Here is a 9,288-nt window from a genome sequence, read left to right on the forward strand (position 1 = left end):
GCACACAAAGTGTTCCTCCGGTAAACGGGAGTTGCATAATCTCATAGTCATAGGAACATGTATAAGTCATGAAGAAAGCAATAGCAACAAACTAAATGATCAAGTGCTATGCTAACGGAATGGGTCAAGTCAATCACATCATTCTCCTAATGATGTGATCCCGTTAATCAAATGACAACTCATGTCTATGGTTAGGAAACATAACCATCTTTGATCAACGAGCTAGTCAAGTAGAGGCATACTATTGACACTCTGTTTGTCTATGTATTCACACATGTATTATGTTTCCGGTTAATACAATTCTAGCATGAATAATAAAAATTTATCATGATATAAGGAAATAAATAATAACTTTATTATTGCCTCTAGAGCATATTTCCTTCAGCATAAACTAGGGTTTAAGCTTCTGTCACTCTAGCAACCCATCATCTACTTATTACTCCCCAATGCCTTCCTCTAGGCCAAACAATGGTGAAGTGTCATGTAGTCGACGTTCACATAACACCACTAGAGGAGAGACAACATACATCTCATCAAAATATCGAACGAATACCAAATTCACATGTGTACTAATAGCAAGGCTTCTCCCATGTCCTCAGGAACAAAAGTAACTACTCACTGAGCATAAACATATTCATAATAAGAGGGGTATTAATAGGCATATAGGATCTGAACATATGATCTTCCACCAATTAAACCAACTAGCATCAACTACAAGGAGTAATCAACACTACTAGCAACCTACTAGCACCAATCCCGGACTTGGAAACAAGAATTGGATACAAGAGATGAACTAGGGTTTTGAGAGGAGATGGTGCTGATGAAGATGTTGATGGAGATTGCCCTCTCCCGATGAGAGGAGTGTTGGTGATGACGATGGCGATGATTTCCCCTCCGGGAGGGAAGTTTCCCCGGCAGAACAGCTCCGCCAGAGCCCTAGATTGGTTCCGCCAAGGTTCCGCCTCGTGGCGGCGGAGTTTCGTCCGAGAAGATGGCTTATTATTTTTTCCCATCGAAAGACTTCATATAGCAGAAGATGGCCAGCGGAGGGCCACCAGGGGGCCCACGAGGTAGGGGGGCGCGCCCCCACGCTCGTGGGCAGGGTGTGGCCCCCCTAGTGAATCTCTTCCACTGAGTATTTTTTATATATTCTGAAAACGTCTTGTGTGAAGTTTCAGGAATTTTGGAGCTGTGCAGAATAGGTCTCTAATATTTGCTCCCTTTCCAGCCCAGAATCCCAGCTGCCGGCATTCTCCCTCTTCATGTAAACCTTGTAAAATAAGAGAGAATAGGCGTAAGTATTGTGATATAATGTGTAATACCAGCCCATAATGCAATAAGTATCGATATAAAAGCATGATGCAAAATGGACGTATCAGATCCATGTTTGAAAACAAAGTATGGACTTTGGTTGACTTGCCCGATGATCGGCAGGCCATCGAGAATAAATGGATCTTCAAGAAGAAGACTGACGTTGACAGTAATATTACTGTCTACAGAGCTCAACTTGTTGCGAAAGGTTTACGACAAGTTCAAGGAGTTGACTACGATGATACCTTCTCACCCGTAGCAACACTTAAGTCCGTCCAAATCATGTTAGAAATTGCCACATTTTATGATTATGAAATTTGGCAAATGGATGTCAAAACTGCATTCCTTAATGGATATCTTAAGGAAGAGTTGTATATGATGGAACTAGAAGGTTTTGTCGATCCAAAAGGTACTAACAAAGTGTGCAAGCTCCAGCGATCCATTTATGGACTGGTGCAAGCCTCTCGGAGTTGAAACATACACTTTGATAGTGTGATCAAAGCATATGGTTTTATACAGACTTTTGGAGAAGCATGTATTTACAACAAAGTGAGTGGGAGCTCCGTAGCATTTCTGATATTATATGTAGATGACATATTGCTGATCGTTAATGATGCTGAATTTCTGAATATCATAAAAGGATACTTGAATAAGAATTTTTCAATGAAAGACCTCGGTGAAGCTGCTTATATATTGGGCATCAAGATCTATAGAGATAGATCAAGACGCTTAATTGGACTTTCACAAAGCACATACCTTGATAAAGTTTTGAAGAAGTTCAAAATGGATCAAGCAAAGAAAGGGTTCTTGCCTATGTTACAAGGTGTGAAGTTGAGTCAGACTCAATGCCCGACCACTACAGAAGATAGAGAGAAAATGAAAGGTGTTCCCCATGCTTCAGCCATAGGCTCTATCATGTATGCAATGCTTTGTACCAGACCTGATGTGTGCCTTGCTATTAGTTTAGTAGGGAGGTACCAAAGTAATCCAGGAGTGGATCACTGACAGCGGTCAAGAATATCCTGAAATACCTGAAAAAGGACTAAGGATATGTTTCTCGTATATGGAGGTGACAAAGAGCTCATCGTAAATGGTTACGTCGATGCAAGCTTTGACACTGATCCGGATGACTCTAAGTCACAAACCGGATATGTGTTTTTATTAAATGGTGGAGCTGTCAGTTGGTGCAGTTCCAAGAAGAGCGTCATGGCGGGATCTACGTGTGAAGCGGAATACATAGCTGCTTTGGAAACAACAAATGAAGGAGTCTGGATGAAGGAGTTCATATCCGATCTAGGTGTCATACCTAGTGCATCGGGTCTAATGAAAATCTTTTGTGACAATACTGGTGCAATTGCCTTGGCAAAGGAATCCAGATTTCACAAGAGAACCAAGCACATCAAGAGATGCTTCAATTCCATCTGCGATCAAGTCAAGGATGGAGACATAGAGATTTGCAAGATACATATGGATCTAAAACTTGCAGACCCGTTGACTAAGCCTCTCTCACGAGCAAAACATGATCAGCACCAAGACTCCATGGGAGAATGAAGGAAATATGCCCTAGAGGAAATAATAAAGTTGTTATTTATATTTCCTTATATCATGATAAATGTTTATTATTCATGCTAGAATTGTATTAACCGGAAATTAGTACATGTGTGAATACATAGACAAACAGAGTGTCACTAGTTTGCCTCTACTTGACTAGATCGTTGAATCAATGGTGGTTATGTTTCCTAACCATAGACATGAGTTATCATTTGATTAAGGGGATCACATCATTAGAGAATGATGTGAATGACTTGACCCATCCGTTAGCTTAGCACGATGATCGTTTAGTTTGTTGCTATTGCTTTCTCCATAACTTATACATGTTCCTATGACTATGAGATCATGCAACTCCCGAATACCGGAGGAACACTTTGTGTGCTACCAAACATCGCAACGTAACTGGGTGATTATAAAGGTGCTCTACAGGTGTTTTCGATGGCGTTTGTTGATTTGGCATAGATCAAGATTAGGATTTGTCACTCTGATTGTCGGAGAGGTATCTCTGGGCCCTCTCGGTAATGCACATCAATATAAGCCTTGCAAGCAATGTAGCTAATGAGTTAGTTACGGGATGTAGCATTACGGAATGAGTAAAGACACCTGCCGGTAACGAGATTGAACTAGGTATTGAGATACTGACGGTCGAATCTAGGACAAGTAGCATACAGATGACAAAGGGAACAACGTATGTTGTTATGCGATTTGACCGATAAAGATCTTTGAGGGAGTCCTGGATTAGGGGATGTTCGGATAGCCGGACTATACCTTCAGCCGGACTCCTGGACTATGAATATAAAAGATTGAAGACTTCGTCCCGTGTCCGGAAGGGACTTTCCTTGCCATGGAACGCAAGCTTGGCGATACGGATATGCAGATGTCCTACCATTGTAACCGACTCTATGTAACCCTAACCCTACCCGGTGTCTATATAAACCGAAGGGTTTTAGTCCGTAGGACAATATACACATCAACAATCATACCATAGGCTAGCTTCTAGGGTTTAGCCTCCTCGATCTCGTGGTAGATCTACTCTTGTACTACCCATATCATCAATATTAATCAAGCAGGACTTAGGGTTTTAACTCCATCGAGAGGGACCGAACCTGGGTAAAACTTCGTGTCCCTTGTCTCCTATTACCATCCGGCCTAGACGCACAGATCGGGACCCCCTACCCGAGATCCGCCGGTTTTGACACCGACATTGGTGCTTTCATTGAGAGTTCCTCTGTGTCGTTGCCGTCAGGCTCGATGGCTCCTACGATCATCGATAGCGATGCAGTCCAGGGTAAGACCTTCCTCCCCGGACAGATCTTCGTCTTCGGCAGCTTTGCACTGCGGGCCAATTCGCTTGGCTGTCTGGAGCAGATCAAAAGCTACGCCCTTGGCCGTCAGGTCAGATTTGGTAGTTTAAACTACACGGCTGACATCCGCAGAGACTTGATCTTCGACGGATTCGAGCCACTGCCAAGCGTGCCGCACTGTCACGACGAGCATGATCTAGCACTATTCCGGTAGCATCATCATCGTCATCACACCGTCGTGCTGACGAAGCTCTCCCTCGAAGCTCTACTGGATCATGAGTTCATGGGACGTCACCGAGCCGAACGTGTGCAGATCGCGGAGGTGCCATACCTTCGGTGAAGGAAATATGCGCTAGACGCAATAATAAAGTTGTTATTTATATTTCCTTATATCATCATAAATGTTTATTATTCATGCTAGAATTGTATTAATCGGAAACTTAGTACATGTGTGAATACATAGACAAATAGAGTGTCACTAGTTTGCCTCTACTTGACTAGCTCATTGAATCAATGATGGTTATGTTTCCTAACCATAGACATGAGTTGTCATTTTATTAACGGGATCACATCATTAGAGAATGATGTGATTGACTTAACGCATATGTTAGCTTAGCACGATGATCGTTTAGATTGTTGCTATTACTTTCTCCATAACTTACACATGTCCCTATGACTATGAGATCATGCAACTCCCGAATACCGGAGGAACACATTGTGTGCTACCAAACGTCACAACGTAATTGGGTGATTATAAAGGTGCTCTACAGGTGTCTCCGATGATGTTTGTTGGGTTGGCATAGATCAAGATTAGGATTTGTCACTCCGATTGTCGGAGAGGTATCTCTGGGCCCTCTCGGTAATGTACATCACTATAAGCCTTGCAAGCAATGTAGCTAATGAGTTAGTTACGGGATGTAGCATTACGGAACGAGTAAAGTGACTTGCCGGTGACGAGATTGAACTAGGTATTGAGATACCGACGATCAAATCTCGGGCAAGTAACATACCGATGACAAAGGGAACAACGTATATCATTATTCTGTTTGACCGATAAAGATCTTCGTAGAATATGTAGGATCCAATATGAGCATCCAGGTTCCGCTATTGGTTATTGACCGGAGACGTGTCTTGGTCATGTCTATACCTATACTAATCCTAGACTTCCTAGAAATTCCCATGTTAATTAGATTTTACGAGCCGTTAATCTGGTGGGACCAAATTATTACGGTGTAGATTGATTCACAAATTCCTTCATAGTCACATTTCTCCTAATCTCTGAGATATTTTTTTTGCTAGCTCAATCTCTCACGTTTCTCTCCTTTCTTCTCACGCACCTCTTTATCTCATGTGTTCCGTTCAAACTCTTAGGTTTGTCTCTCTTATCTCTGTCTATCTACCATTAATTAATCACAGGAAAAAAACATATCCATCTCTCCTGCTTCTCTCTTTACTTCTCACACACCTCTCTCTCTCATCTGTCCCGTTCAAACTCTCAGCTATGTCTTTCTTCTATCTATTTACATTACTAATTAATCACAGAAAAAAAATATCGTCAAGATTAATTAGAAAAGGCCAGGTTAGCTTTACTTCAGCCATGGATCCCATGTGCTAAAGGTGTTCATTCAATCAAAAAATTGTTTTCTTAGACTATTTATTCTTGATTTTGTTTCTTCCCCATTTGAAGTTGAATCCATCACATCTTTTCCTTTGGATCCCGATTCAATGCTTTCAGCAAGGTAATAAATCGCTGTCGAAACACAAACCTCTCATCAAATCGCGGCGATTTGATCTATTCAGGAAATCGCGGGCAATCGCGCCGAGATTGCGGAAGATCGTGAGTTTCCTTCCTTAATGATCGTGGGAGATTTTCCTGCCACTAATTCGTTGCGCACGATTTTTTCCCTTGGTTTTTAATGCTTTTCATGGATTCAATCTCGAACCTGTCCCCAAGCAATTTTACTTGGTTGGATTTCTATCACTTATTTCTTTTCGTCTTACACGACTGCTATGGTGTTTTATTGCAGATGTGTGATACAAGTTGAACAAGGAAGGTGCGAGGTGATACAAGTTAAAGATTAGCGTGGCCTGGAAGGCGACAACCACAGCTAGAGACGCCCGCCATTCACATGATTTGTAATCAGCAACAGCTTGACTTTGGCGTCAAGGATATAACAAGGACAAAATCGTTCCCCATCTGCATGAGTTACTCCTCGCATCCCAATTGAATAAACGTTTGTTTGAGATAATATTCAGAGAAAATAGTATGCAGGTTCAGTTGTTTCTTTTCAGATGATTGTGGAGATTTATAGTTCATAAAGGATAAAAGCTAACAAAATAACCTTCAAACCAATGCTCAAGTTCTTGAATTTAGGATATGGTGTATTACATGGTATACATACTCTCTAACTAACAGTCATCAGTCGGTATTTTTTTCCAAATATTTGTTCTACATGCCAATGCGTATTCTTATTGCTGCCAATGAATTGCATAGATTGTTTTATGCTCATTAAGTAAAAGTAGCTATTGTGTTGTGTGCCGATCAGTTTGTTTATTGCTGCAAACCAAATTGACCCTCATCTCTCTCTCTAAAGAATTAGTGGCTATACATGGCTCTTCATATGACTTCTGCATGTTCAGATCTTTATGTATGTTTATTCTTGCATTATGTACTTGATCTGGCAAGTTTTGATTACAATTTTTTTTAATATCTTGCCCACTGTAGTTGATTGAACTCGGATACTGGCTATTTTGAAGGAATGGTCAAGAGCGACGCGCAGCAAGATCAGTTTGTTTTTCTACTATTATACTTGGATTGGATCTGATTACTGCTGCTCACGTTCTTAAATAGTAAGAGCTCTGGTTTATTACTTATTAACACCACTTTTTATTCATGAGATATAGTTGTCATAGCAACTTACATCGGACTTGCTGAAGAAGCGTAGACAACTCATGGGATTTCAAAGATTCAAGATTATTGTGATTCGAATTGAGTGATATATTGAAAGAAACTAAATGGCTACAAGTACCATGGTTGCTAATAGTTACGAGTCTTGGAATATACAGGGATCAAAACATTAATGTGAGAAGGTCAAAAAATTGACGAGGATTCTTTGGACAGTGTAGTCATAGTAACATTAACAGCTGTCAGAAATTTGAAAGCTGTGGATTTATATTAATAGGATGTAAGTATTGTTATGTTCATGTCGGTTTGAAAATCATCAGGTAACCCAATACCTTTACATGCAAAATTTTGCTGAAACATAAATAGATTTGCGAACAGAGAAATGAGATCAAAGTAAAGATTTCACAGAACCCATTGATTGCGATGAGGTGTGGATTGGCGTTGTGCTGAGCAGAACTCTGTGATTGTAGCAATAAATTTCTATACGCAACGAGGTCTGAGCAGAAATCCACGATTGCAGATGTCATCTTAGCTTATTATTTTCTTTGAAATTTTTGTATTGTGCTTCCATTTTATTTTGTCTTGGTACACAAATATAGATACGATTTAATAAATCGATAGAAAATTCATACGCAATGGTACATAATTTCTGTTTCTAGATGCTCTATGTTAGGACCTCCTAATTTTGAAGTTGTTGAAATGAAGCCGACAGAGCAATGTTGATTAGCAGAGCAATGTTAGTACATAATTTCTTCTTGAAAATAACCAGTATTAGTCCTGAAGTTTGTAGATTATTATTTATTATGTTTGCAGGTTAAATATCACGAGTCATCCCGGGCAAAAATCTAACAACTTATCAACTTTGTTATGATACTATCCTAACTATCATGAAAAATCACTTCACAATGATAGATATTCTCATTCCGATGAGCTATATACAAACAGGTACATGTCAATGTCCGTGGGTAGGAATGAGAAGCTCACTCACTGCCAAACGAACTGTCTCTCATGGCATAGTCTCTTATGTGTGGACAAGCTATGGTCTCCGATGCTAAGCTAGAATATTCTAACCTGTATGATCAAGTTTTCTCATATTATTATATGGTGTAGTAATAAATTTCTCCTTGTGGTTTTTATTTTCTGACATATAGCAAGTTTTTATGATAAATTTAATATATTTACTAATCCATTGTGTAAATCGATTGGTGTTGTACTATTATATTCGAAAATACTTTCTTTCAAAGAGCACCCTTTCAAATTTTGTTCCAATAATAAATGTGTGTGAAGATCTTTATCTATTTTTTTCATGATGAGTGCTTTTCAAAGTGATCGGATTGAATATAGACAGTCTGGTTATAATGTGTGCTATAGTTGCCATGGTACTTCTTGCATGAACTAATGCATGTACTTTTTCCTGCAGGCCTCTGCTTGAATGCTATTTCAGATGGTAAAGAAATTAGTGAAGAAAGATTCTTATGACTGGAATCACCTTATCTTGTTATCTTAATGCATCTATACACTTGGTAAAGGGTGGAAGGCTCGGCCTCTCGCCTAGTGTTTTGTTCCACTCTTGCCGCCCTAGTTTCCGTCATATTGGTGTTATGTTCCCGGATTTTGCGTTCCTTACGTGGTTGGGTTATAATGGGAACCCCTTGATAGTTCACCTTGTTTAAAGCTTTTCCAGCAATGCCCAACCTTGGTTTTGCCTTTTGCCACCTAGCCTCTTTTCCCTTGGGTTTCCGGAGCCCGAGGGTCATCTTATTTTAGCCCCCCCGGGCCAGTGCTCCTCTGAGTGTTGGTCCAACCGAGCGATGTCCGGGGCTACCAGGGGCAACTCTGGGCTGGCCTACCCGACGTCTTGCTCATCTGAGTGTGCCCTGAGAAAGAGATATGTGCAGCTCCTATCAGGATTTGTCGGCACATTCGGGCGGTGTTGCTGGTCATGTTTTAACCTGTCGAAGTGTCTTGAAGAACCGACATACTGAGTCTGATCGGAACGTCTTTGGAGGAGGTCTCTTCCTTCGTTGACCGTGAGAGCTTGTCATGGGCTAAGTTGGGACCCCCCTGCAGGGATTGAACTTTCAAAAGCCGTGCCCGCGGTTATGGGCAGATGGGAATTTGTTAATGTCCGGTTGTAGATAACTTGAACCTTAACTTAATTAAAATGAATCAACTGAGTGTGTTACCGTGATGGCCTCTTCTCGGCGGAGTCCGGGA

This window comes from Triticum urartu, chromosome 7A (genome assembly GCF_056163025.1).
Source record: "Triticum urartu cultivar PI428250 chromosome 7A, HENAU_Tu73, whole genome shotgun sequence".
Classification (NCBI taxonomy): Eukaryota; Viridiplantae; Streptophyta; class Magnoliopsida; order Poales; family Poaceae; genus Triticum; species Triticum urartu.